Raw genomic sequence first — 27,223 nt, forward strand, 5'->3', positions numbered from 1 at the left:
AAAAATAGTGCAACGCAATAGAACAATGGATTAAATACTAGCAGCGAGTCTGAACATGGCATCACTGCATTGTATAATATTCATTACGGTGTCCCAATTGAATGATACGGCGTTTAGCGTGCCTTTCTCCTCTGTATTACAGGTTTTCAATAGAAGACTACTTCTAAAGACAAAATATCTTGGAAGCATCCACTTATGATAAACGACGTCGCCACTGACATCGTAAACGTAAACACACGGGAAGAAGAAGGTGGGGTGAAGAGTTCCAAGCCGTTGGGTGCTTAGAGTCCCTTTACTCAACCAACTTGAGTTAGAAATGTTATTTTTACTTTTTTTACAAACTAAGCAAGCCAGTTCTAATGGCAATTTCGAGATTTGCCAAGACTACTAAAATATTTCCTCTCCCTTTCCTATAACGTATCATTAGTTTTAATATTCGACAATAATGTCGAACTTGTTTTTTGGTCTGAGCGGTCTTTTTAGGGTAATATACACATGTTGAACCCAGTAAAACCCCTTGTATTTACACGAATTGTGTAGTATGCGTCGGCCGAACTCGAGCCAGCTCGTTTTATCCAGTATATGAAATATAAGAAATTCTTAGTTCGCTTGATTCGGAAACTACTAATCACGAACTTTATTAACTATAATAAACCCATTTTCAGGGACTTCCTCGGTTCGTACATATTCTTTCAATTCATCACAGAGTATCCATCAAAAAATGTATGGGATTTCTGATTTGGCAGCCTTTCCAATTCCCTAACCACTATTTTCTGATGAGCAGTGTCTTAAAAGCAGGAATTCTGTCGTTTCATTGGAGGGCAGTATAAGGCATCGAAATTGGTGTTGCTTCATGTTCATTTTGCTAAGAAGTGATTTAGGAAAATGCACGTCTCTGCTCGTTCGAATTACCCTAAATCGTGCTATCTGCCCTGCTCCACGGATTAATTGTGTTTCCCTATTGAAAGCAAACTAATGAAAAAACAACACTGAATGCATACAGATGCCGTCAAGGTTACTACCGTCACCATTGTCGCTAAGTGGCCTTACAGCGCTCAGTGGTTTCGTGAATACTTCCTTGGGCCTTCCTTCGCTCGTTTATTTTTCAGACCCAAGCCAAGGAGGTAAATTCCCTTTAAGGTAGAGTCGTCTTTATTAGCGGAGCACTCTTTTATTTAAATGCTACAAGAAGACAAGTTTCGTCGAGTAACTGGCAATTTATGAAAAAAATGGGAGCCAGAAAAGGCAAAGAATGGTTTCCAAAGATCGAAAAGAGTGTGAGCTCTTCTGACTCTAATAAGGTATCGTTCTTATTCTGTTGCCGCTTGCACACGGAGCAGCAGCAGTACTTCACCGGAGTCCTTTCTTTGCTTAAGGCCAGCTCTCTTGGATCGTTTAGTTATTTCATTGGGACATTCTCCGCGCAATTTGTCTGTGTTTCTATTTGCTTCATGACTTAGTTAATATGAGCAGACTTAACACGAATGCTATACGAATACGTGGTCATTGAATGGTCTTCATAGTTAGAAGAGTGTGTTTTAAATTTATTTGATATTTCATATATGAGTAGGTGACGTGGGACAAATCTTTTGGCTCCTTTGTTCCGAAGTCCTTTAATACGCGTTTCGTAAATCATTGACGCAAAGAGAAACTGTTGAGTTTCTGAGGATCTGGAGGCTTATGAATTAAAGATAAATGTTTTGCATTACAAATGCCTAAGCATTCGAAGATGTTTTCTGTTGCTACAATATTGCGGCGCAAAAAAAGAAAGCTAAGTTAAAGGTGGAGCAAGGTTTAAAGGCTTCTACCTATTCCACAAGTAGCCCAGCCCTTAAGCGAGCTTTGCACGAAAAACAATTCTAATTTACCCTCAAGTAGGCGTGCGCGTTTAGCTGAAAATATAAGAAAAACACATTTCACCAGAAAAAAAAACTTCCGAAAACCAAGTTATGTATCGATAACGGAAATTGAATCCCTTATAACAGTTCAGCGATGTAGACAAGCAGTGTTCAGGCCCATTGAGAGATTCTTGTCCTTTAGTCTACTGAAACGACTAATACGCCGTGCCTGGTATGCATACTTTTAGAATTATCATTGACACTGATATACATACATTTCTGTAAAGCTATATTCGACTTGCTAACTTTACCAGTATAAACAATTACTTACTTAATATTCCTCTGGTGTAAGCCATAAAAGCAAACCGGAAATACGGTAAAGATAACCTAATGTAGCTGGTTTGTACGACAATAAAATGCCATAGAATGGTAAAGCCAGAAAAAGATACACCGTAACTATAAAAAATGCAGGTAAGTTCATTTTGTTTTGGGCAGGTCTAAACTAGCATATACATAATGTTACGTAAGCGTATGAATTACTTCTACACCGATCTTTCTAGCAGTAGCCGGAAGTTTGACTATCGATATACTTATGACGAACGTTACCAGGAATATGCACAAGCCTGCCGCTGCGATCCTACAGGACAACAGAATCATAGGCAACAAAGAGGCCCGAGCTTCTGCCTTTCGCATAGTCAACTGGTTTGGCTCAGAGGGACAATTTAAGTCCCTACTCTTATTTCACATTTTACTGAAAGGCCTTCCTGATCAAACAAAAAACACCGATGAAATCGGTGAAAATAATTTTGTATGTGGCTGACTTAGGTAGGTTCCAAGTGTATAAGCTTATATACTGCAGTTGCAGATATGAAACTAACCGTAAAGTTATTCACGGATAAAGTCTACAGGAGAAGGCAGGACAGCGGCCGCTGACATTTAGTTCTTTGCTGAGTTGCCTCTTACCCATATCCATTCCGCGGAAGACAGAAGTTCCCTTCTGCATATCGCCGAAAGCTGCAGGAAGCCAGTGTTAATCGCACGGACGATCATATCACTTCATCGCCTATCCCTCACAACTGCTTTCTGATTGTTTGTCCTCAAGGTAGGTTCGATCGTAATATATGGGATATTCGTCCTTTGGGAAGACCTTACAGTGAAGAGCCTCGAACAAATAGATTTCGTCAAAGTTTTTTTTCAGAAGAACATGGGACTATCACGTCATGTATCTTTTAGCGGACTCGCTCCTCCTGTCCTAGGGTCTACGTTGCTGTTGGCTTCAAGATCAATCTTAGAAAGTAAAGCAAAAATCTGTATACATTAGCTTTTTTTACTGTTAGCAGCAAAGATGAATAAATGAGGTTTGATTGATTACTAACTTGACGTGAAATTAGTGATGTTTCGCTGATGTTTTCTGCTTCACATTGCCAAAGTGTGTCGCCTTCCTTTCTGTATAAAATCAAATAATTGAAAATAAATAAATGCTAGGTATAAATAATTTATTAATTAATACGAATGATATGTACATTGGTGGAGTATCCAACGTTGCCTGACTTCGAGAAGCTCAATGAGTTTAAATTAAAAATGTAATCAACCTCTCTGTGTGATAATAACATCTAGATCACTCAGCTTTCAGGCCATCATATATATCTGACTGGGAATTCTAATTAAGGTAATCATCAGTACAAGATTTCTTAAATCTAAAGAATGTAATAAAATGCCAATATCTACATATATAACGACAGTACTACAAGCTTTAAGAATCAAATCTATATTTAATTTCCTTTTTATGTCTTCTTTGAAGCAGAATATGACTATGGCAATAAGGGGCGCCCTTTCATGATGATTCAGACATGGAATAAAAGTAAATTATTTTATAATATAGCAAGTGTTTCCATATATATATATATATATATAAGATGACCGTGATTTCTTGATGTTCATATAAGAGTTCTGTGTGAGGAACATCCCCGAATCTTCTTTGCATCACGCTTGAATGGGGAGCCTACCGTAGACAGCCTTATAAAATGGCCAACACCTATCACCGTATTCTAGCCATAAGTGCACCTGCGTAGCAAGTATCGAGACAAGATATCACTAGAACTTCATTAGAACGAATTATAAATATAATTATAAATAAAGAATTATAAATAATACGTTTGTCTTCAATTTTGTAATCGTCTTGACGGCCATTAATAGTGATTCTAGTTATCAAGCTTCAATTGGAAAACTCTATGGTTCACGGAGATGGGCAAGAGAAATAAGCCAGTTAGCATATTTTTTCTTCAGTTGTGGCCGAATTACATAGCTCGCGATTTAAGCCACGACAACTGGACAAAGTTGCCGATGTCTCGGTGAAACGCCATCCACCACCAGTGGTAGGATTAATTTAATTTTTTTAAATGGAATATTTATTAATTCTTATGTTTGCGAACTTTAAATCCCTTAAATGCTGATTGAATTTTCAAGGCCGCCTCCTGCAGTCCAGGATCCTTGAGATCGATTTGGGCCAATTCCTGAAATGCCCCAAAAAATACATAAAGATTAAAGCATATACATCCTTTAACTATTCAACATGAAGGGCATTACTTGTTAGAATAGTTTCAAGCAAGGTGGATATAAATTTTTGTTCGTCTTTACAAGTGGAAGTATGGGCCCTATTGTGATTTTCCCTCTACCCCAAAAGGTAGATTATTAGGTGCCATTTAAATGTAACTTAATGCATATTTACAATGAAGTGATTAGCTCGCGGCTTCAAGTCACACATCGTACACACATTTGTGTCAATGAAAAATGTATTAAAGCTAAGCTAAAAAAACATCTGACTTCTCGACTCAGTTGCTCAGTTAGGCCGAGCTCAACTGTTAGAAGTAATGCTTTTCAAATAGCTTTCATAGCTGACAATGCTGTTTTCTGTGCTATGACATCGAGTGTATGTATCCAGATGGATCCAGCCACGGAATAGGAACAAGCCTAAATCCCTATTTTAACCGAGTCTTAAAATACACAAGCGAATCATCAGTCCCAACTAAAATGTACCTCCCATAATAAAAATAACGAGCTGTTCAACAATTTTTCTAGTTTCTTCTGTTATCAACTGAGATAATGACTAAGTTCTCTCATAACTGATTATATAGCCTCGGTAAATTCACGTAATTTCCTTTGTAACAGGCCGACAAACCTTCGAATCTATTGCATCATGTGAAGTTGTGGGAAAGAAAACAGATGATACTTCGTTTATCATTACGCTTACATCATTATCGGTATCCCTTTTGTCAGCGCTATTTCCATCCTCTTGCAGGCCGTCTCCTAATTGGAGCTCGTCCATCTTTTTAGCTGCTTGCGTGACGTCATTCCTTATCTCGACGGATTCAACCGATGGTTCGCTAAGGTGTTGAACCAAACAATAACAAGTTAACGTAAGTGCACGTTTAGCACGTTGGATAGACAAGGAATGCAGGCACACTATTGCTCACTGATAATAGAGAACGCGAAACGTCAGTTAGAATGGACCTCCATTCTTAATGTCCTTCCGTGTGTCCTAGACCAGACAAATAGGATTTTCGTTGATTACAGAGATCGCATATCAATAAGCCTTAAAGAAAACATGATGATACATTTATTGAAGAATATTCAATTGCTCAATTCAATAATAAATATTACAATAATCAGATTGCCATGTACAGGTATTTTGCGCAACAGATTTTCCCTAGGATTCTTTACGTGTACATGAATCCGCTATCTTCGCTGATGTAATATTGGCGTTTACTCTCTCAAATAGGCCATTTCAGTATATCGTATAATCAACTTGGGTATTCAACACTGTGAAACCCTGCGTTTGCGGTGCCCTATGTACAGAGATACACGCGTTCTTTATTGCCTAAGCGAAAGCCATTAGGGCCCACACGCGTTATAGTTACCCATATGTTTCTATATGTTCAAATATACCGTCTAAATAATAATTCTATGGGCTGTTTGATTGCCATTCGTTCGATTGAATTCGTTAATCAAGGATACATCTATATTTGGAGTTTTATGTCCAGTATGACTGTCGGACATTTCATCAGACGGCTGGCTTTCAACATTGAATGAAGTCTGTTTGGCTCCGATTTCAAACCTAGACCTAAGACTAGCGGGCAGACACGTTAACCACTACGCTACCATGGGGCAATCTAGTATTCTTATGGATTTATAAGTTAACCTTGGAAGTCAAAAACACTTGAAGGCACGCGGCACGAAAAGACGGAAATGGCTCGACACATATTCTAGGGGTCAACCAATGCCGGCGTATCCGGCCACAAAGCGTATTTTGCACTATGACCCCATGAAAAAATGGGCTATACTATGATAACTTCTAAAGCCAAAAACATCAGGAACAGCAAAGTTGTTCGTCCCAAGTTCGTAGCCCAGTAGTACCTGCTTAACCTATACACGACGTCAGTCGCCATGTGTTTTCTATTGATTCACTTGGCTGTGTTGTGTTCGATCCAGCCTCTGTATCAGCTACTTTCATGCTGTCCGAAAAAGCTAAAGTTTACATAGTCGTTCCTGTTACCAGCTTATTGTACTAATTTGTTTTTTGTACCTTTGAGAGATACGTGTCCTTATTTTTCTAACCGAAAAACGGTGATCCGAGGCAATTTCAATTTCTATTTAAAACCCGAAGATGTTTACCTAGACAGCATCGTTGGACCACTGCAGAATTTATTCATTAGTTTCTTGCTTTTCGGTTAGAGATAGTATTGTGCCCTATCGTGAGAAAGTGGGTTGTTCGATACCCTTTAGTATTGTTTTGCGTCAAAAATCATTCTGAATTTCCCATACGCGTTGTATGGAGAAAAATGCGGAACTTCTCGCTAGCTGTTCATTTTAAATTCGTACCGTGTTATTGCGATAGTTCGAAACCACAGAAATCGACATTGTCGATCGATTGTTTGCCATGCAGAAATCGGAGTGTCACAAGAGGCCGCGATATCTTCAGCAGTCATAATTGTATCCGATGGCTGCCGACGAAGCCAGGTACATGTTTAACACAAACTGAAGCAATGGACAACATTCTTCCATTGAAAGATATCGAATGCACTAACAAGCTTCAGTAAAGATGACAGCGCACATTTCCAATAAGGTTTGTAAAAATGTCCCGCCCTCTATGTTGTTCTCGTTGTAATCCTAAGACTAACCAACGAATGCAGTGAACACTGATAGTGGGCGTTCAAAAAGGTATCTCGAAAATGATCGTTGAAGATAGGACAGGTAGAGAGAGTATGATGCGCTCAAAGTGCTATAATATCTGGGAAATTTGCGGAACTTTAATAACAGCCTAATCTTTATGGGTGTGTTTACGGTAAGTATGGATCTAGCGTATTATCTAATTGTAGACGGGCCGCTATTCATATATGAATGTGTCTTTGACAGGCAAGCATTGCGCCAATTCGTTCAGATAATTCTGCATATCCCTTATAAAGAATAGGTAGAAAATTAACACATAAATAAAGTTCAATATTATGCGGCGCAGGTTTGCACGTTTATCATATCTGGAAAAAAAAGCCGATACTTGTGTCTTCAGCACTAGCAAAGACCCCTGATCTTCAGTACCTTAACAGTTGCCCATAGAAGAAACACATGCAAATTTGACTACACACAAACGACCATAACGTGATTCACCAATAGAAACGTTTAGTCTAACACAGGTCTATGCTTGCCATAATTGTCAAGTCACTTGTCTCTATATGATACGTTTGGAAAAAATAGTATTGAACCTGTAACCAGCTGCCGTTGCCTGCATCAGCTAAACTTGCAGTACCAGGAATAAGCATGGTTTGCCATTTTACCCCCCAGAGCACCACTTAGCTTGTGCTAACGCCGAAAACTGTTTTTACACTCCCCGCATCACTTAGGTTCAGCCTGTCGAGGCCCTTTTTCGATTCAACATTGCTGTTGATTTACGTAATGAAACCTAGTCGAAGACCGTCGGTACCGAAAGGAGAATAGCGTGATTCAGCTAACCCACGAAGCTCGTTCGCAACCTGGTCTTAGGTTGACATTATCTGTATCCATGATAATAATATTACTCGATTCTCGAAATGGACCTATATAGAGCCGCAGTGATAATGTCACTGAAGTGAACTCCATGCATTAACTATCTGATTACTATGTAGAAACTTTTATTTTTAGTTGTTATGTATGTTATATGTAATCACGCCAGACCTGAACAGCCAAATATTTACTACGGGGATCATTCAAGGGTGGACCCCCGACATAACTGGGCCCATTTCAGTCCTCGGCAGAATCTGGCAGGCTTATCTGGCTCGATATGGGGTGCTATATGCCGTGTTTCAAGGAGATGCGTATTAGCCAAACAGACCACGCAGAGCGCTGCGTGGTAACAGTTTCTGAATTCTTGAAACTAGCATAGACCCAGCCCAAGAGGTCGTCGTAGTCGTAGCAACCACTATAGCTAGGACAACCGCTGTAACCCACTGTCGTTCGGCTGGCATCTGTAATGCATTCGTAATGGCATCTGACGTATGACAGTTGATTCAAGTTTATGGAAACTAATTAAGTTGTAACTGTAAACAAACATCAAATGTAGATCGATAGTGTTGTAAGTACCATTCGGTTAGAGATTGATCGGGTCTAAATACTCGTAACAAGTGTAGGTTTTATATACAAGTTTTAATCCTGCTGATCTCTGTCAGCTAAACGAAGTGGTTGCGAGACACCCATCGATATTTGACAGACGGCACAAGATCGCCATTAAAATTACTGCACCCTTCTATAGTGGTATGTGGGTCGGTAAAGGCAAATTTCTATTTATGCTTTACTGTGTTTTAAAAGATTTCAAACAAATTTTATACGGCCGTATCATCGGATGCGCACAATCTCGAATCTATGAAACAGACTCGTAACAGAAACATAGATGGGAATAATCGATAGGTAAACGTTAATTTTACATTATGCAAACATTATTTACATAGCGTACAGGCCGTAAATACATCATATTACAGGACTCAACTGAAGTTTATATTCTCCAAACGACTTCAGCTAAAGAATAAGTCCTTTTGTCAATAGTAACTCGAGAAAAGCTTCAAGCTAACGAGCCAATACTTCCCTAGTAACTATCTTATTCGGTTTCTGCAACGGTGATTATGTCCACTCCCCAATAATAATTATTACTATATATATTAGGTTAAAGTTTAAGATAAGTTAAAGTTAATTTAAATTTAAAATAATAATATTATATGTGTTATATAATAATTACTTTATTAAACATAGCTGACGTACATAATGGATAACCTTAGTGTTGCAATCATTGGTCAGTATCGTATTTATGTACCAATGTATGTTACGCTTCGTGGTAATATTGTACAACTTTAATCGTGTGCATTCGATATAGCATGATTGCATATATTAATAAAACGTACGGCATCTCACTAACCCTTAAAGCTATTTAGTAATGGTCACAATTCGTCGTAGAAACTTTTCTGTGCCCACTGCGGTAGCTTGATACCCCTTCCAGAGCTTACTTTTCTAAAGCTCGAAAAACCGCTGTGACTGCATTTTCAAATCTCGCGTCACAGCGGCTACTTCTTTCGGCTACTAATGTAGTCTCTTAGGTCATGTCTAATAATAGACACATGACCACTGGTTTATCGCTAAACAGGCCGACATCAACCAGCAGAATCCCTCCAACGCGGCACCCTCTGGTTCTCCTAAAGACGACAGTTGCAAAGCAACGTGCGACGACTTTCGAAGTGAAGGTGTTTTTTGCCAAGCGGGCTTCGTGGCTACGACATCTAACCTGCAGAAAACTAATTTAAAAAGTTACAACGTCTATCTCAGCAAGACCCGACGACTGGCACGTTTACCTTCTCGTCCTGTATAGTGGCCTTGTCGTATTTGGGACGGGCAGAAGAACACAGTGCTCACCGCTGTTCTGACCAGTCGACCCGTAGCTTCTGTCAGCCTAGAAATCAATCTAGGAACAAAACCTAGGAATCAGGGCCAAATTCTGCCCATCGCAACGACTGGCTGAGCGGCTCAAAATTACAGTGATGTGTTGTCCTTCTCTTTTTTTGGATGAACTTACCGATTATTACCAGCTATCCCTGTACTACCTACCAATAAGAAAATATTTTGTCAACGCATCTTGCCTTTAAGCTACAACTGGTTATAGTATCCTTACCTCGCTTATCATACTGTAAAGCGATATACTGTGGTTGATATCTGATATTTTATAACTCAAACGATACGGTGTGGCTCAGCATAACTTCTTGCCGTATGATGTAGCATTAATACTTCACGTCGTTTGTTTTGGCCTCATTCTAATCATTAGAAAAAATAGTATGCTTTGCATTTTCTGCCTCGTCCTGTTGTTACTGAAATGGCGGCGCCTTTAAGGCTTCTATTTTTGACAGTGGCTTTCCTCGCTGCTTACGGCTAGAAGTTACTGCTACTGTCATCAAGAAAATAAGCCACGTTTGATGCGAGGCTTGTTCTTACTTGTTTTTGTCTTACTCCATATAGCGTCACAGCAGTGTAACTATTTGTGTTCTTGATTATACTGGGACTTTAACGAGAAACGTAAAAGAATGACGTCGAGGGCAGTAAAAACGTAGAAATAACCGCGTTACCATCAGAAATACTAGCGGAAATTCAAACGACTTTTGTTACCATTTCTCTCGCGCAGTTTCACCCCTCTATCTTACCTTAACTTACCAACGAGTTCTCACAATCCCAATGGCTGTACTATACAAATGCTTGCGCAAAGTACAACTGTTTGGAGCACTTGTATGACGACAAAGGGTAGCTATCTAATCTATACATGTCTGTTCTGCCTTGAGAAAAGAGGAACAGGAACGGAAGCACTCACATAGCCGTCCGTCTCTGAAGTTATGAAGAATACCGTGCACATGTATTATATTAAAACCCCCCTACATTACAAAGGACAAAGCGAGTTTCGCTCAAACTTCACCTGAATATCTGCCCACAACCTTATTTTTTACGGGTTGCGGGTTTCCTATGGGAAAAGTGCATCATGTCAATAAGCGCTTGCTCATTAGGGATAGAACGAAAAGAGAAATGCGGTTGAGGCGCAGCACGACCAGAGCATAAATGAAATAACGACGTTGAAATCGAATGGGTCGAGGGAGAAAAGGAGACAGGTAACAAATGACAACTCGTTTGATGAAACGGAGTTTGTAAGTAAGGGGTGCAGAATAGAAAAAAAGAACAACTTTAAGTCGCTTGAATCGTAATCTACTGAGCCTATCTATATTGGTATCGTACAGGAAAAACAGCTGTTAAACGTAGTGCATGACACTCCGGGTTCAGAGCAGAAACGGGATCGTCGGACTAGACTTAAATTGTTCCGTAACCTCGTCGATCAGGGAATGGCACTTTGGAGACGTGTAAATCGTATGATGATAGTTTTCTGTGGTAAACCTACTCATCAATATAGATAGTATCTAATGTCGGTAAAGAAGTCAATTGTCATTACTTTCAGCTAATCTGTTGCTAAAACATTGGGCTTGGATAAGGATTCTCGTTGAATTTCTGTTATGTGCTTACTGTTAGATATAAGCTCAAAGCAATACTTGAACTCCGCATGCATCAAGAAAGTCATTTGAAACGCCAATGTTTTTGGGTTTTTCATGAAAGCCGAAATGCGATGTGAGCTGACAGGACTCGAGGGATTCAAAATTATTACTGAGCCGTTGCTAGGAATTCAAGTTCTTTAATTAACGCGCCATTAATCTGCATAAACAAGCAATAATCCCTTGTGCAGCTGCTGCGATGTCTTGTTTCCAGAAGAAAGGTCCTATACCTGGCCGAGAGATAAAAAAACCAGGACTGTGCAAGCCCAAGTTTACTGCTATACAGGGTGGATGTGCATCGCCTCAAGGTATAAGAGAAATCCGTATTGTTTCACCGTAGAAGTGTACGTCGACCAGAGAGGGACTGCATCTCGCTACCAGAGGGGCAAACGCACGTACACAGAAGCGTCTGCTTCCAGACCGCCCTCCATCTGTCGAAATCGCGTGACGACAACGCACAACTATGCTAACAAGTACTGGAGCATCACGGCCAAGCTGTCGGCGTCGTGTGTCTCTCTCACTCTCAATTACTGCGCTGCTCCGTTGGGCGCAAAACACTCCACTGGTTCTGATATTCGGAAATTAGGACGTATTAAACAGGAACGAAAATGACCCCAGGTATTTTTTAGGGAAATTTGCCAGATCAGCCACAGCGAGGATGGCCTGAAAAACACTGATGCCTTGTCGCCTACTTTGAACATCCCCAAAACGTCCTGAAAATGGACGACCGTAGCGTCGAACCGTTGATGGCGCCATCACATCATAGTGGCATTGTAGATTTGACAGCTTTTTCGGGAAGGCGACCTATGACTAGTGTCGAGAAAAGCAAGCTAGCAACGCTTCGATTGCGGCTGGCTTCAAAAGCAATATTGGTATGATACCCCAGACATTTTGTGTCGTATACGTCGGGTGCTAAGTAATGCAGAAACAAATCACTAATACATTGTCGTTTCAACAAGGAACGCGTGGTAAGACTGCTATTAGAATGCACATATATCAGTATAATGAAGACCAACAATGCGCAAAACGATAAAGCCAATACGATGAAGAATAAGGCAGGCTTAATTGTACTTAATGTTGTTTCAGAGGCACACCCGCGCTTCGTATCATCAGTCAGGTATATTTTCTGCATACTTAAAAGACGTCGGTGCGTTTAGAATATAAGTTAGTGTGGCCGTCTATTTAGATACGCTTTCTCGGAAAGTTGTTTTAAATACTTACCCAGTTTCACCATAGGCCTTCATCTTTGGTTTTTATTTTGTAGTTCCTCACGTGTCCTGGCCCTCAATTCGTTCCTAAAATGCAAAACAACCCATAACTGGTCAGTAACAATTTGAAATAAACTTATTATACAAATCTGTGTTTGCAGGGAACACTTTCGATAGATGGCCTTCGCCCATTTCGCCTTTGTATTAGTTTTGTAATAATACGATTATATGATATCCTTACAAAGGTAAGATTAATTAAATCTCCATTCGCCTATCGAACAGCTCATTACTAGTTTAATTCTGCTGTTCTAAATCAATTCTGTTAATTAGTTAAGCGTCAATGAGGTAAGGAGTCCATTAATTGTGAGGCTGAACAAATCATCCATAAAGTGGAAGACCGAATAGATAAACAGAGATAACACAATTTGTCCGAAGTCGATATAGCACATGGGCAGACAGTGACAAAAAAATTACATACGAGATTAGTTTGCTAAATCTGTCTTTCCAATTTCGTTGTCGACGCTATCTGCAATAGTAGGGCGCTAGCAGGATTTTTTTTTACTCATTGCCCCTAATTACTATGGGAGATAAGTGGATGGTAAGGCTTAGGCCACATGAACACACACATCATTTAGAGATTTCACAACGGACCTAGATAAACCTAGACCATAAAAGCTCACAAATATATGTATTCCTTGATTTTGTTAGCTGTTTTGTTTTTCCCACGATGCTTCTTAAAGCCGAGGACGTGTCCGGCACTTTAAGATTTCAATAGGCATGGTTATCTTTTTCTTTAAATAGTGATGTCTCGCTGTACAAAGTTTACGAATGACTGTTTTCTCGTTCACCGTACGTCATCCGTCTCGGAGAAGCCTTTGCGTAGAAAGGCTTTACGTAAAGCTAAAACAAGCACCACGGAAGCTGTATCCAACACTTCGGAATCGTTCAGAATCATCTTCGCTGGCTGTAGGCATGCTGACCCGACCAGTTTTGTCTACATTCAAATCATTTGCATAGTTGGCTCTCAGTTATATTTCCCACTGTAGGCTTCGGTAACACTGTTTCAAAGAAGAGCGTTACTTCAAGGACCCATTGGAATAAGGCCCCTAAATAATTGCCTTAATACGAGTAGGAACCGAGTAAGATAAAGGAGGACTATATTAGTTACCTACTCTTTTATGCGTATTTCTGCTGAGGGTTCACAGCGTGTGCAGGTCTCTCCAGTTAGTACATTACTGTAATACAATGATGTCCAGCTACAGTCACAATGAGCGAAAGCGTTCAGGATCAATGCCCCATACGCTGACTGATGGCTGTTCCACATGCCGTACCATTCATGATAGAAAACATCGCCCCTAGGACACGTTGCCTTTGTTTACGCAGCATTCTACGCTTTCAAAAATGCACTTCTGCGATTGGCTGTTTGCGAACGACCTCCACTGCCAGCAAATTCTGGTTAGATTATCTATTGGCTGCCTGTCGCTTTTATCGGAGCCACTCGATAGTTCGACGCTGCTCTCTTAAGCAGTAATTGTAATTGGCTGTGTCGTATTAACGAAAAGCCAAAATTCTCCAAGGATTGTCGCCGAGGGCCACAGAGAGGGGTAAGCATGAGTGAAAAAATAAAGTCTGTATACGCCAATATACTATTACGCAAAACAGTATACGTATACCAGTTTCTGCACGTTTTTTTTTTTGAATTCACTTAGTCGGATGATCTACGCATTTCACGACAATCCTCCATTGTGTTTTATAAGTAAAATTTTATAAATATTTTTCATTTTTCATAATTAAATGGCTTTTTATAATAGCTATAACTTAGACCAGTGTTTGTGTATGCTTCATTGCATGTGTCGTGCGCGAGTATTTCAATAATCATATCCTAATAAATCAATCAATTTTAGAAACTGTCGCTCGATCTGTACTATCTATCATATCCAATACGATCCTGAATTAGACAACCGCGAGGGGGGCATAGTAAGTGTAATACGATGAAAGCCCGTCTCGGAATGTCAGGACACACACTAATTTTCCTATGACGAAGTTCGACAGCACCTGCGAAATTGAGTTCTCTGAGACTACGGTTCGACGAGCTTTTAAGAAAAGGAAAAAAAACATCTTCATCTCTACCGTTTGTTTTTTTTTTTACCATCCATGCTATTGTCTTAGTTAGCATTCACCTATATGTCACTCTTAATTAGTATATCGCATTACGTAATAGATATATATATATATATATATATACGACGGACTATGGATGAGCAAATAATCGAGAGTGGTGAAGTAAACATCGGCTGAACATTATCATTTTATTTAGCCATTCTACCGGTGGCCTGAACCTTACCCTCGTCTATCTAACCTAGGACAGCGCATATTATTAGCACAAAAACCTCGAGCATCGCCCTCTCGAACGTAATATCGCTGCTGCTGTTGTTTTAAAAGTCACAGAAAGCAACCAACTAGAGATGAGAAAGCTGGCTGATTGTCTGGGCTATTGAAGTTGCGTATCTCAGCATTAGTTAAATATTGAAGTTGCTCCCCCAGCCGCGTAATCTTTATGGCCGTATGATCGTTGTGTATCTGATGGCTTTTGGGTGAGCATCGAGGACATGTCTGGCTGGCCCAGCCCAGTTGATGTGAATTATAAGCCAGGGTGGTGTCAGACGTATCCTCACTATTCGCCCGTACTATTAGGTACACCTGATGTCTCCTATATCCAGTGTACCAACTTTTCGATTATCTTTAGTCAGATACGTGCTCTCTGAGAAATACGCACTGTTAAATTGGCCTCTAAAAAGGGAAAACTGTTGTGTCTATTTAGGTATGGCTATTTGGAAGAAAGCTTGGGGTGAACGCGACAAACTTGGGGCTATCCGTTTTTGTCCATTCCCAGCTCTGTTCCTTCTATATTGAAGTTTAAAGCATTCGCCTATCCTCCAGCGACCAAAGACGATGAAATTGTGAGACGAGCAGTACTACGGTACTTTTTCGGTTAGTCCCTTCTGCCTGACTGAATTTGCACTGCGACGAGAATGTCCTCTTCGAGGAAATCACGCAGAGTATAGTTATTACCAAGTAGTTTTCATAACCAGCAGGATCATGGCTGGGAGAACTTACCCGTCAAAATATAACGATGTAGCCTTTTAAGATCTAATAAGAACTAGTGAACGTCTGCTGATGGATTTGTGTTATAAATATGCGCGAACCTGATTCAACATCAACTCCATGGAGCAATACTAAATCGTTAATTTCTCAGACCTTTCGAATATTGAAGGGTTTGATAAATTTGTGAAGTCTTATAGAAACTGATTAAATTTCAAGATTCGATCATTCTAAGAAAATGCTTGCTTGTACTAACCAGCAAGTTTAGTTTCAAGGTGGAGTAGAGGCCGTAAATTATCTTTGAAATAGTTACTTGTGAGTGTAATAGCTCAGATATAAGCTCACCATTTTTGTGCCCCAGGCTAGTGGGGATGCGTGTGTGGCTATGCTCGCTTAATAACCTCGCTTTAGGAATTCGTTTCTACGTAATATAGCATAGAGGTAATTTTCGTGTAATTTCCTCTGTTTACACTATTCAGTATTTTTTTTTGATGGCCAGCGTCCTTGAGCCGTCCTCGATATTAATTTTATTTTGATAAAAACTTGACGAAGTTAATACATACATACATAAATAAAATTAAATGAAAAACACGTATGTTAAAGATTAAAAAGTAGGACACACATACGAACATAAGCTCATTCGGTGTGGTTGGCTCTAATCGGCGTCAAGAAAGCTTACAATCTGTGTTGATATATATGCCCCTTAACTAGGAGAGCTGATAGAAGCCAAAAAGCGTTTTGCATTTTGTACTCAGACTGAGTTTGCCATCGCTGCTACACCTAGCGTTACCGTGCTAGTGGATTCATCAAGGACCCATCCTGACCCATGTCCAGGTTGTGAGTGCTGAGGCGCCTATGGTTCTGTTGATTGCACTCTCTGTTGCGCTAGGAATGTTACGAAAGTTGATCTTGAAATAAGCCTAGCTGGTGCAGCCGTTTGCAGTAATAGTAAAGAAAGCACTCGACCCTGCAGGCTCGGAAAACGTGCTCTCAATAGGGGGATAATATCGAGGGTCAAAGCTGCTAAATTATTAGCGTATTGACACTTTCGATCTTGTGAACACTCCACCAAACCTCTAAATCTGTACTACACAGATTTACAAATTACAGTATTGGAAACAGGGAAAACACAATACTGGGGGACAAATGCCTTTATGAGGCTTTAAGCCCATGGACCTGATATAAATAAACAAAATATGTTATATACTAAATTAGAATAAAATGTACAACATTACAAATCAATGTGAAAAAGCGCCTACCAATTACAATACTATTCAAAAGTGCCCATTGCCCATGGCCCATTTGCCCCGGTGGCGCGCACGTCAAAATTACAGCTGAGTGCGATATCGACAGCAGTAAGTTCGAGTTCTTCAGTAAAACTAATGCATTGACTAACCTTAAATCGTGAGTCTGACATCGATAACTGGAACGCGGTGATCTGTCGATGTGGGTATGAGTAAATGGTCGTTCTTTCGAAATTGTGCGTGATCGATTTAGAGCGGTACGAAATCAGCCGATAGAAGCGACACGATCGTTCCAGACACATAGTGTTATCTTTTGTTAATGGGTTCTCGAGTTAAGCTAACAAGCGATGCAGAAGCTATTAGGAAACCTGTTATACCCATAGTGATAAGTTTCTAACGAACTTTTCTTAATATGGGACCTAAATTGTCATTTGGAACTAGTTCGTCCTTAATAAAGGATAATTATTTAATTTAAAGATGAAATACGATTAGAAATCAAAATGGAACAATGTGCATTTCAGAGCCAAACGAGTCGATGGAAACATTTTTTTTTCACCAACATTTATGAGAAGATATCTATGCGTTCTGTATCTGTCCTGCGTACAGATGTAATAAGTCGCTTCATTAGCAATGCAGAAAGAAATAAACGGCTTATGGTTTTTATAACAATCAGCGTATTCGAGAAAGCCCAACAATACTCCTTCCGCCGGAGGGCGATTGTCAATGATAGCACGTTGGAAAGGATTTGGACAAAAGGGTACATCTGAATAATCAGGATGACGTGACCTGCTGCACAGTGGTTTTAAGGCTTGATGCCTATGCAATGAACGGAACATTTCCGTCTAAACCCGACTAACAGCCCACCCCATGTGTTCAAGGGCACTGAATTTACTAGCCTACAAAATTCGAATGTAAATTCTATCATTGCATTAAGTGCTCCACGCTCAGTAGAAATCGACGCTACACACTTGAACGATAGAGACTTCCAAATTAAGTAAACACATACCGATCGACGTAATCAGGTGTATCTACAAGTGGGTAACCGGTGTGATAAAACATGAAAAACATAAATTTAGGAAATTTTGGTCAAATTTCATGACCCTGGACTTCTAGCGAATGAACTAGCCTTATGTCTAGGTTGCGGATAGATCCACGAGATAACCTATTTAACAATTTGGCCGCAATCACTCTGCAATTCATCTAACATTTAGAAAACGGTTGTTTGGGACAAAAGTTAACGGCTAAAGCATCGTACGCAACACGCTGAACGTAACTGAAGAGCGAAGCTAGGGACTGTGTTCTAGATATGCATACAGGCGTCTTTTAGCTTACATTGTGTGCAACGCATCCCCTCTATGTTTCGAGTTCACTGTTCGGTATTGCCGTTAGACATTCCGTCAAACGGCTGGTTGGCTCCCAGCACGAAGTGAAGTCTGTCTGTCTTTGCCCAATTCGACCACAACATGTCCCTAAGACAAGCAGGCAAATACATTACACACAAAGCCCGTTATAGCGGGAACGCAGTCTCTAATCGCTTGTTTTGTGACCATTAGTAGAAGGTCAACAGTATTAGCTAGCTCAAAGCACCAGTACATACGTACTGTTTCGCCCACGACTGAATTAAACATAGCCCTATGTTGTCAAAGGACATATAGAAATATTATCGTTTTAATGCCGGTCTAGTCATAGGTACCTGACTATCTATGTACGCGGGTGTCTGCGTAGCCTAACATGTTTATGCGAACAACCCATTATTTGTCGCTACTCAAGCTTAAATACAGCAGAAGTAAGTAATTTGGGGGGTACCAGAGTTATCGGCGTTTAATACCAAGCCCAGACAGAGTACACCAGAGTGCACCGATACTCTCTTGCGAAAGTATCGTGTATCATAATTTCCCTATATACTACTATTATTACGCCTTATCGACAAAACATGGCTTGTTATTTTGCCTCGGTCATTACCCTAAGTAACCTAGATTTCCGTCGTCTAATATCGTCGTCTACATGAAGCTATTGAGCCAGCCAAAAAATGATTGCAATACTAATCCCGCGTAATCGACGCGAATACATATGTAGTAAACCTTTGCTCATAACCATGTTTGAGTTTCTGCCTTGTTTGCTATGTACGAAGTTGTATTATATGGGTTTTTTGATCGGCGGTACCCAAACTGGAAGGACAAATCCTCATGGAAATTAGGCAAAACTGGGTCGACTACCAGAGATAAAAGCGTCTCATGAAAACTCCAACTATTAAGGGCTAGATTCAAATTTACAGAATAGGTACAGGCTAACAAGTCATTTTTCACCGCACGTCATACCGGAGTCTGCGCCCAATATTTGGAATATAATATATGGAACCCCAATATTTGGAATAAGTTTTACTGGATTGGAAGTAATGGACGATCCATGTAGTTTTTTTTACGTATGTAAGCTTGGGCCTGGGCAGAGTTAATTTGGGCATGCGCTTTTTCGAAGCTCCTAAACATATCCGCTGTCATTAACTTTGATTATTCAGCAAACTTCAGTCGAGAACTGTTAGGCCGTCATATTGCTGCCAATCAAGTCATACCTTAGCACACATTACAGCTTTGAGGGGTTCTTTCTCCAAGATGAATTGAGTCATTACCGATACAACTATTCAGTGTATTATATGCATGATAGTCGATGATGGCGACTCTTATCCTTTCTTTTTATCAAAGGAGGCAGCTTTATAAATATCCTATTATATACACTTTGGACTCGACAGTAGAAAAGTATGATTTGAAGTGAAATAGCTAAATCTAGAGGATGGCAGTGAATTTGATGTTGACCAAGAATATTTGTCGCAAGGATTATGAGCAATTCGCGCACATTCTAGTCATGACGTTATTGTTCCAGAGAATTCCTAGTACACTATGAGCACGTTTATTTTAATGTTGTTGAGGGGTTTAAAAAGTATACCTAAGATGGCGATCGTAGGTCGGTCATCGGCCTCTAGATAGTGAGGCTTTTGCCAGTCGGGGAATGGTCGGGTATAGATTAGTAATTCGGATGCAGTGCTAAGGACCCGAATTCAAGGCTAAACGAATGCTCTATTAAAAAGGTGGTAATCCTCAATAGATCATTGCGCAAAATTAGCTCCTGATACCAAAAGGTAGTGGGCGTCTGTCTTATTGACTAGTCAGATTAAGGCTGCTATGTTCCGCTACAGACAACCTTAATAGGAAATAGTCTGAAGAGTTAGATAACGTATCTGGTATATTTCAATGATACCTAAAATCACTTAGCTCAACTTGGCCTATATATGCGAAGCCAGATTCAATGGTCTACAGGATGGAATCACAGTGACTGAAAACAAGGAGAAAAAGACTGCTTTTACTTTACGTAAGGCGTAACAACTCTGATGCGATTCTAACGCAGTGTCAGACGTGTCACTCGAAATGTTTGAGGCATGAAACGGGATCAAACTGCCACCAGAGATCATTTTCATAATTGTATAATGTCTACTTGTATCATAGTGACGTGAACCATCTCCACAGCAAAAAGCATGATCATTTTTCTGGACATAGATGGGTCTGAAGGTCACGTTGCCAATTACAGCTGTTTTGGCTAGTTTCTTGACTATAATCCCTATACCCTAACTTACGCTTATTTAGCGTTTGCCATAGAGCCACATATCTATATAAGTAATTGTTAAATAAATCGCACACATGGACATAGAGTTAGTGTCAGAAGGAAGATCGCATATGTAGCAACGAATTTTGTTCATTCGTGGTTTTCCTTTTTCTGCCAGAGGAATATATATATATATGTATATATATATGGAATCATTTTGCGTTCCCGCGTCGAATATTATCGCATGGCTCATACTGACTGGCAGCTGACCTAAAGGTGCTATGTTTCCTCCGACAAATCAACAATCACACTGAATGACGGTGACGGGTTTTTATCCCATTTAATCAATACCCATAATCTACTGGCTGCTAAACCCGTACTGCCAACAAAAACGCATTTGGAACAGTAATATCGCAATATAACCTTTTCCTCGACCTCACAAATAAACTATTTACGTGGCCAATCCAATAAATTGTGCTAACATAACAAACCGTTTCGTTAAGAGGTCAGCCGGACCGAAGAGATCACATAACACTGAGCCAGCCGAAATATATACTATATGTGTATCTTGGTAAGCTAACTATTCCTAGCCATAAGCCTTTTTTTGAGGTTTAAAAAATATATAAAAAAATATAATGTGATAGATCAAGTGGACGCCTACGCTACGGCAATTGGTCTTTCCGTTTTGTGAAGTAGGAATGGGGTCCGTTGTGTTAGGTGATGAACAAGGTAACGACTCAAGGATGCTATATACTTAATTCAAAACGAAACAAAATTATTAATCGTGATGGCTCGTTACGCCGATTCCATCGGCAGTCATATTGATGGATTTATATCCCAATCATCTACGCGCAGACGCTTTCAGCGTGAGAGAATGACATGTATATTTAGACACGGCTCGAACGAAAATTAGAGGTAACGTACGGTTATTGGTGTTCGCGTATGTATGGATGGTATTTCCTTGAGTACCAGTGGGTTTTAGCTAGGGTAGTGCTGGCTAGCGTAGAACTTTTTTGTTTGGCGAGACTCGAATACCGACCCCACTTCTTGTAGCATGTTAAATGTATTATTGTTATTACAAAACCGCGGCCTTTCATCTATCACACGTTTTAATCTATGCTACTGCCGCTCTAAGCTACCGCAGTCTACGCATGAATTTGCATTGATTATTCAAATATACTCATTTCTAGCGTGGCTAAAAACAGGCTTCTGGCATGTAATTACGGAGACGTTAGACGCATAGTGAGGAACCACACATATATGTACATACAAAAAACATGGGCCGTTTTCAGGCCGAAATTGGAGCAAACACTGTGTACTTTAAAACAACACAACTAACTGAATAGGCACCATTTTGACGAATATCCTGCTGTTATTTTTTCGGCAACACCACAGTTCCACCATCGTACCATCTGTACGGTATCTAGGCAAGAAAAAATTGCAACAAGTTAGTTTTGCATCTCTCCGCTGAAGTTAAATCAACATAACTACGAGAATTCTACATAAATAATTCTGAATAAACTGCTGGAGCAAGAATCGAGCTACACGGTGTATGTTCCTTCCAAGCTCTCTTAATTTAGCATGATGGACTAGCGCGATGAAGGACAACGCCCTTTATGTTCCGGTTGATTTTTTTCCAATTACCTCTTATTCTTCTGTTAGTTGTTGACAGTAAAAGTTGAAATCAGTTGTTTGACCAGGCGGCAGTAACCCATTGTGCATGATTTTTCTCGCGTTCCCACCAAACGCGTTGCATTGTACGCTTTGGCTGCAGGCTGGATGTTGCGACAGAGTGTAGAGCACATTTTTTAAAAAAGTTTCACTCATGTGCACATGACCGCCATATGTGGCCTACTTTTCGTCGCTCATGATTAACCCCGTTAGGAATGGCGGGATCTTCTGAGGAGATTCACTTAGAGAAATACAATCGATCAATTCTTTAATTCAAACATTGAGCTTTTATATAAGCAGCTTTCTTCAATAGGTTTAAAACTGTTTAATTGTTGGCGTTTGATTTTCTGGAGATACTGCAACTATTTATGTGTCGGTCTTGCTTAACTTCCGAAATAAGTTTATTTTTGTGATTGTTTTCGTGATTGGTCAGCCATAACGAGGAACATGTTGCATATCAAAATTGCCAGAATAGAAGCGGCACAATTACCCTTAGGCCGTTTCTTCCGGTAACTACTTTTAGGCCATAAACAGAATAGGTATTTTATGCGCCTAGGCACTGTACCTTTATCGTAACTAAATTGTAAAATACAGTGAATTTTTGCAGAAATTTCAAGGCGTTCTATCTCAAGTTTGAATAAAAGCGTTCTGAGCAATCGTAGCACATCTACTATTGCCAAATCGGCTTAGAAGCGACACCAACTCGGACCCGACGCAGCTCTGATCATATGAGATATTTGAAAAAATGGAGAAACATTAACCAACACAATCTACATATCATCGTTATGTTGAGCATCGATTCAAATGGTCAGCTCATACTGACGTGAAACAAACCCTGCATCTAGACCCGATTTCGCGCATGGACTACCTCACGTGTCTCTATGTGCAGAACCCCTCGTGTGTCCCCGCAAAAGTGTTTCCGCTGCATTACAACGAAATATACTGTTCTCAAACCGATACGACAATATAAGCACGAATAGGCAACTTTGCAGACGTTAATGGATGTGGTAGTGGCGACCGTCTTGGGCTTGTACGAACAGAACGTGTTAAGGTATTAATACTTATGAAATAAGTCTATAGATAGTGTGCACTTAATGGGGGGATACCAAAGTATGCTCTAGTCAATTATCTATCTAAAAAAGCAAGCAATATGCTCTGTTAATTAGGCCCAATCTTTACTTGTTAGTTTAGCGAGTGACAAGCCTCTACGGACCTGTCAATGACTATATCAATTTTGGTTCGATAACATTGTTATTTTATCACAAATGGGTAAATTAAATAAATCTACGAAACAACCTGATTTTTAACTACTTGGCATACATGTACACTTTGATAAAATAAACAATTACCGCTTAATGTTATCATAATTCCAAAAGGTACAGAGTTTCAATTAGTTTAAACGCATGGAAATGGTAACAGCGAGACCACTAGTTTATATAATTGATAACTTCAAGTTAGCGTATAGCGCCGGTTGTAATTTTGCCCTTGTAAGTGACGTCAAAACTTTGTTTCTTAGTCTTGTCGTGTACTACATATGCTAATTAAATACATCCTTATCACACCGTCTCCAATGCATGGGCGACTCATTCAGAATTTTCATATGTTAGCACTGCTGATAAGCATTCATATTTACAGACCTGATTTCAGCGCGTTAATGGCTTGGCAATTGTCACGATTTTTACTCAAATTGTTTAACACCTGAATAATTTCATCGATGCGATCAGTACCGATTAGACTTCACCATGGCTTCAGCATTCTGTGAAGGCTGTCCTTTTATTGGTTTTACGCTTCGAGCGTAGGAAGGAGGATTTAGATCGGAAAGGGTCCGCTATTTAAAATTAGGAGAGGCCTCATAACTAAGAAAGGGTAAAATACGTGACGTATAATCAGCTACAAAACGTTTAGTTCGGCAACTCATGAACACTACTTGAAGCTCTTGCATGTAAAAGTCAGGTCTTTTGACCGATCATAAATAGTCTCTTTAATAGGTACAAAGCAAATTTTATAGTTTGTATAGTAAGATAAGTTGGTTAAGTTAGGCAAGTTCCAACTAGTTTTACTTAGATTTTCGCCTAAAGATCTAATTATGTGTACCCTATGAAAACGTGCGTGAGATTATTTCAGGCCTATTGGTATTAACAGGTTTATGCCTCTACAAATGAATTCATAAGCTAAACTAACTGGCTATACCATAATATTGTTACAAAATTCAATTTCCAATATTTCCTTTAAAAAAGGTAAGGGTATGCACCAAAGTATTAAATTTGGTTGGAGCTTATTGGAAACCTACACTCTATAGTTTGATATCAATTACTTGCTTACCTATCGGCTGATCCCTAGCGGACTAACAAGAGTTCGTCATAGATATATTTTTCATTTAATTTTGAAACAATTGTCCTGCGAAGTATGTTCGGTAGCTTTTTATCTCGGACAAGCCTCGTAGACAACCAGTGTTGCTAGACATAATAGGTGCTTTGTTTTATTGTGTCACCACCTCCCAAGGAAAAGTTATGTAGCGTCCCAATAAGCACTGCTGCCAATGGGTGGCCTAACATATTTGCCTGCAAGTCTTAGGGACATGTTACGGTTTAGGTTCGAATCCTTGCATAGACGTACTTTGTTTCGTGCTGGGAGCCAGCCAGCTATCTGATGGAATATCTAACGTCGGTGCTGGATGTAAAACTCTCGAAACTCAGAAATCAGTTATATTTGGAAAATTTCTGATCTGAAATGGCGCAATATTTGAAACTCATATTAAACGCCGTGGACTTCAATATATAGACAAATAATTAGATCGACCGACCATTATATAAGCTATTTATATACTATAATACAGCTTGTTGTAACATATTACACGGTGCATTGATATGCCCTCGGGGTGTTAGCCTTCTCCCCGCGCAGTTATTTACTCCCCACGAATGTCACCATTTCAATTTACTGATTTTCCACAGTGTGCAGAGACAACTTCGTATATTAAACCACTTAATTCGCGGTTTCTACAAGATGAAATTTACACACGCAGATGCCGCCGCCAACATGGGGTCGTTTTTGGCATTTTTTTTTTTACAGTACGCGAAATCACGCTCGTGCAGAGTTTGATGCTTTTCTTGAAATCTGCGCCACCCTCATAGTTCACAATGCTAATCTAGCACGAAGGACCAAGAAGGTTAAGCCATTAGATGGTCGTCGCAGGCCATAGACAGGCAGAGAGGCCGAATTATGTGACGCCTTATGTGCTTTTACTAGCTACTGCGGCACAAACTTCCAGCAGAAAACACTATATTTAAAAATTCGCAAGACCTTCATATGTGTTGGTGACGAAGATTTGAAGGATAATTACATTGATATTTTAGGTAGCACATGTTTTACCATATAAAGCCAATAATAGATTAAATAGTAGCGGCGTAACGATGTGGAAGACCGCAAGTTGGGTGTGTCGGGCATTACAGCCTTCTGTTAGAGGTTTCAGTGAACTTGTCCAGCCAAGAAACCTCAGAAGACGATGTCCACGCCCGCGAGCCCCCGTTGTGTCCTGTAGTAGGAACCAATAATGGCACCTATTTTCATCATATGATCATTCAACATTTATTGGCACTACCAAGCACCGATGACCTCGTCCTAAGCATTCCGAGATAGGCTATGCGTACTTTGCTGGAGGTTGTCGAGAACCAGTCCTCCTCTGATAATCACAGACCAGCAGGGAAGCTACATAAATTCGTACAAAAGATAAAAAGTGACACTTTATTTAGAAATAGGTTTTTAATCTGTAAGATGCTGTCAGAATTCCGTACCAAACTCCTTTCAGTATACGGTTAAAACCTAGCTCGTGTTTTGATGACCGGGTCAGCGTTATCCTTCGAGGGAGTAAAATTCCACATGAAAATTACGTTTGGTTTCATGTGGATTTCTTAAGAGCACATGTGTTTTACTGGTTCTTGTAAGTTGCATACAGCCTGTATGTTAAATTCAATACCGGCAAAAAAAGTAAGAAACTTAAGTGATATTGATTTAACCCACCTCAAAGCGCTCGATCATCATGAAATAGGCCGTTGAATAAATTTGATCATACATATTGTGGCCGGTTGTGTTTCCTCGTCCGCTTAAGGCGACTCTCGTTGCACTAAATTTTGACGCCCTACTTGAGTAAGTCCATTACCTTCCTTATATCTAACGTCACTCGCAATGATTTGGTGTTTTATCTTAAACTATATATCGTAACGTCCTGACGCCTACGGCCGGTGATTTCAGCCTGGCACCAGAGCCATGATAACACGGTGCCCCCAGTGATCGCAGTCAGCGTAAGGACTAAACGACAGCTCACTTTAAATGCCTGTATTCGCAGCCAGCTAGGCCATTATTGAAATGCTAAAACCTAATATCAAGAATATTCATTTCATCGCTTGTCTTTCAGGTCACAGTAAGCTGTGCTAAACTTATGCGTTTAACAATAGAATTATGAGATTATTGGATCACAGCAGAATAAGGTGAAGTCTGTCGCTGCTACACCGATGAAGAGAAAGTTCTGCTGCAGAAGGATGATTTGCGGAACCACTTGGAAGAACCGCGAAGTTTCTAAAACTAATTATATCGGCAAGGTCATTTCGTATCAGGAGGCTGACTAGTCCCGCGCTGTTCAGCCCGTGTCGATGATGACTCTATCGGGGCTATAGCTCGGGTCGTATTTGGGCACCTTTGTTTCGTACTGGCTTTCCGACTGGGTCACACCGGTATTCTGGCCTACCAATGCTGCGGATAGATCTTTCCGTGACAGTCAAGTCAAACGGAACGACTCGTGGTCTAACGGCCTCACTTCTGCGCACTTGCTAGCCTCTTGCCATTTACCGTCAGACTCAGTCGGAATTTACAAATCTAAAACACAGTTGACATTCAATAGGACGCCTTTGTTTTCGACAGCTATACAATGACTGCTTATTCGGTATGTTCGGCATATGGCGTATAGCGAGGCTGTACAA

The 27,223-nt window shown here is 40.0% G+C and overlaps 1 long non-coding RNA gene across 5 annotated transcripts; it reads right to left on the reverse strand.

The window, feature by feature from the left end:
- Nucleotides 1–3,317: 3,317 nt before the first annotated feature.
- Nucleotides 3,318–27,155, reverse strand: LOC147757423 (uncharacterized). Of its 5 annotated transcripts, XR_015321939.1 has the most exons (6): nt 23,888–27,155; nt 22,224–22,491; nt 21,930–22,002; nt 12,653–12,726; nt 5,089–5,221; nt 3,318–4,351 (listed from the first exon to the last, which is right to left on the reverse strand). It is a non-coding gene; the product is annotated as an uncharacterized LOC147757423 (long non-coding RNA). The 5 variants fall into 5 exon arrangements; XR_015321941.1 differs by lacking the exons at nt 21,930–22,002; nt 22,224–22,491 and adding an exon at nt 18,318–18,454; XR_015321938.1 differs by lacking the exons at nt 21,930–22,002; nt 22,224–22,491.
- Nucleotides 27,156–27,223: the final 68 nt, after the last annotated feature.

The sequence above is a fragment of the Varroa destructor genome, unplaced genomic scaffold (assembly GCF_002443255.2).
Source record: "Varroa destructor unplaced genomic scaffold, Vdes_3.0 BEIS01000002.1, whole genome shotgun sequence".
NCBI lineage: Eukaryota > Metazoa > Arthropoda > Arachnida > Mesostigmata > Varroidae > Varroa > Varroa destructor.